Source organism: Schistocerca gregaria, unplaced genomic scaffold (assembly GCF_023897955.1).
Source record: "Schistocerca gregaria isolate iqSchGreg1 unplaced genomic scaffold, iqSchGreg1.2 ptg000522l, whole genome shotgun sequence".
NCBI classification, from domain to species: domain Eukaryota; kingdom Metazoa; phylum Arthropoda; class Insecta; order Orthoptera; family Acrididae; genus Schistocerca; species Schistocerca gregaria.
In genome coordinates, this window is record NW_026061921.1 from 895,034 (window position 1) to 899,138 (window position 4,105).

Here is a 4,105-nt window from a genome sequence, read left to right on the forward strand (position 1 = left end):
ACCTAAAACGTGAATTGTACTACTTCTTACTGGCTATTACATCAACTTAGAAGCTTCATCTGTGTTCTACTATGGTGCTTTTAGTGCCTCCGCATACCGCAGCACGCGACAAAGCTTTCCAGACGATAAGTACAACCGTTTCAGAGAGAAGAGCAGCCAATGTGACGATCTGGCTTTAAGTCGATTTGATAACAAATGACGAAAACGGACGGATTTCTCAGGTTTTTACTACATATGAACACTATTCCCATTCTCCCATCCAACGCGGCTGCTAGTCCTCCTTTCACGCAGAATCTTAAGGTCCTACCTCATGTCCAAGGCACCAAAGCCAGCTAAAAAGTCAATAATCGATACCTAAAACTTGAATTGTACTACTTCTTACTGGCTATTACATCGACTTAGAAGCTTCATCTGTGTTCTACTATGGTGATTTTATTGTCTCCGCATACCGCAGCACGCGACATTGCTTTGCAGACGATAAGTACAACCGTTTCAGAGAGAAGAGCGGCCAATGTGACGATCTGGCTTTAAGTCGATTCGATAACAAATGACGAAAACGGACGGATTTCTCAGGTTTTTACTACATATGAACACTTTTCACATTCTCCCGTGCAACTCGGCTGCTAGTCTTCCTTTCATGCAGAATCCTAAGGTCCTAGCTCATGTCCAAGGCACCAAAGCCAGCTAAAAAGTCAATAATCAGTACCTAAAACTTGAATTGTACTACTTCTTACTGGCTATTACATCAACTTAGAAGCTTCATCTGTGTTCTACTATGGTGCTTTTAGTGTCTCCGCATACCGCAGCACGCGACATAGCTTTGCAGACGATAAGTAGAACCGTTTCAGAGAGAAGAGCGGCCAATGTGACGATCTGGCTTTAAGTCGATTCGATAACAAATGACGAAAACGGACGGATTTCTCAGGTTTTTACTACACATGAACACTTTTCACATTCTCCCGTGCAACTCGGCTGCTAGTCCTAATTTCATGCAGAATCTTAAGGGCCTATCTCATGTCCAAGGCACCAAAGCCAGCTAAAAAGTGAAAAATCGATACCTCAAACTTGAATTGTACTACTTCTTACTGGCTATTACATCAACTTAGAAGCTTCATCTGTGTTCTACTATGGTGCTTTTAGTGTCTCCGCATACCGCATCACGCGACATAGCTTTGCAGGCGATAAGTACAACCGTTTCAGAGAGAAGAGCGGCCAATGTGACGATCGGGCTTTAAGTCGATTCGATAACAAATGACTAAAACGGACGGATTTCTCAGGTTTTTACTACATATGAACACATTTCACATTCTCCCGTGCAACGCGGCTGCTAGTCCTCCTTTCATGCAGAATCTTATGGTCCTAGCTCATGTCCAAGGCTCCAAAGCCAGCTAAAAAGTAAATAATCAGTACCTAAAACTTGAATTGTACTACTTCTTACTGGCTATTACATCAACTTAGAAGCTTCATCTGTGTTCTACTATGGTGCTTTTAGAGTCTCCGCATACCGCAGCACGCGACATAGCTTTGCAGACGATAAGTACAACCGTTTCAGAGAGAAGAGCGGCCAATGTGACGATCTGGCTTTAAGTCGATTCGATAACAAATGACGAAAACGGACGGATTTCTCAGGTTTTTACTACATATGAACACTTTTCACATTCTCCCGTGCAACTCGGCTGCTAGTCCTCCTTTCATGCAAAATCTTAAGGTCCTAGCTCATGTCCAAGGCACCAAAGCCAGCTAAAAAGTCAATAATCGATACCTAAAACTTGAATTATACTACTTCTTACTGGCTATTACATCAACTTAGAAGCTTCATCTGTGTTCTACTATGATGCTTTTAGTGTCTCCGCATACCGCATCACGCGACATAGCTTTGCAGGCGACAAGGACAACCGTTTCAGAGAGAAGAGCGGCCAATGTGACGATCTGGCTTTAAGTCGATTCGATAACAAATGACGAAAACGGACGGATTTCTCAGGTTTTTACTACATATGAACACTATTCACATTCTCCCGTGCAACTCGGCTGCTAGTCCTCCTTTCATGCAGAATCTTAAGGTCCTAGCTCATGTCCAAGGCACCAAAGCCAGCTAAAAAGTCAATAATCAGTACCTAAAACTTGAATTGTACTACTTCTTACTGGCTATTACATCAACTTAGAAGCTTCATCTGTGTTCTACTATGGTGCTTTTAGTGTCTCCGCATACCGCAGCACGCGACATAGCTTTGCAGACGATAAGTACAACCGTTTCAGAGAGAAGAGCGGCCAATGTGACGATCGGGCTTTAAGTCGATTCGATAACAAATGACGAAAACGGACGGATTTCTCAGGTTTTTACTACATATGAACACATTTCACATTCTCCCGTGCAACGCGGCTGCTAGTCCTCCTTTCATGCAGAATCTTAAGGTCCTAGCTCATGTCCAAGGCTCCAAAGCCAGCTAAAAAGTAAATAATCAGTACCTAAAACTTGAATTGTACTACTTCTTACTGGCTATTACATCAACTTAGAAGCTTCATCTGTGTTCTACTATGGTGCTTTTAGAGTCTCCGCATACCGCAGCACGCGACATAGCTTTGCAGACGATAAGTACAACCGTTTCAGAGAGAAGAGCGGCCAATGTGACGATCTGGCTTTAAGTCGATTCGATAACAAATGACGAAAACGGACGGATTTCTCAGGTTTTTACTACATATGAACACTTTTCACATTCTCCCGTGCAACTCGGCTGCTAGTCCTCCTTTCATGCAGAATCTTAAGGTCCTAGCTCATGTCCAAGGCACCAAAGCCAGCTAAAAAGTCAATAATCGATACCTAAAACTTGAATTATACTACTTCTTACTGGCTATTACATCAACTTAGAAGCTTCATCTGTGTTCTACTATGGTGCTTTTTGTGTCTCCGCATACCGCATCACGCGACATAGCTTTGCAGGCGATAAGGACAACCGTTTCAGAGAGATGAGCGGCCAATGTGACGATCTGGCTTTAAGTCGATTCGATAACAAATGACGAAAACGGACGGATTTCTCAGGTTTTTACTACATATGAACACTATTCACATTCTCCCATCCAACGCGGCTGCTAGTCCTCCTTTCAAGCAGAATCTTAAGGTCCTACCTCATGTCCAAGGCACCAAAGCCAGCTAAAAAGTCAATAATCAGTACCTAAAACTTGAATTGTACTACTTCTTACTGGCTATTACATCAACTTAGAAGCTTCATCTGTGTTCTACTATGGTGCTTTTAGTGTCTCCGCATACCGCAGCACGCGACATAGCTTTGCAGACGATAAGTAGAACCGTTTCAGAGAGAAGAGCGACCAATGTGACGATCTGGCTTTAAGTCGATTCGATAACAAATGACGAAAACGGACGGATTTCTCAGGTTTTTACTACATATGAACACTTTTCACATTCTCCCGTGCAACTCGGCTGCTAGTCCTCCTTTCATGCAGAATCTTAAGGTCCTAGCTCATGTCCAAGGCACCAAAGCCAGCTAAGAAGTAAATAATCAGTACCTAAAACTTGAATTGTACTACTTCTTACTGGCTATTACATCAACTTAGAAGCTTCATCTGTGTTCTACTATGGTGCTTTTAGTGTTTCCGCATACCTCAGCACGCGACAAAGCTTTCCAGACGATAAGTACAACCGTTTCAGAGAGAAGAGCAGCCAATGTGACGATCTGGCTTTAAGTCGATTTGATAACAAATGACGAAAACGGACGGATTTCTCAGGTTTTTACTACATATGAACACTTTTCACATTCTCCTATCCAACGCGGGTGCTAGTCCTCCTTTCATGCAGAATCTTAAGGTCCTAGCTCATGTCCAAGGCACCAAAGCCTGCTAAAAAGTCAATAATCGATACCTAAAACTTGAATTGTACTACTTCTTACTGGCTATTACATCATCATAGAAGCTTCATCTGTGTTCTACTATGGTGCTTTTAGTGTCTCCGCATACCGCAGCACACGACATAGCTTTGCAGACGATAAGTACAACCGTTTCAGAGAGAAGAGCGGCCAATGTGACGATCTGGCTTTAAGTCGATTCGATAACAAATGAGGAAAACGGACGGATTTCTCAGGTTTTTACTACA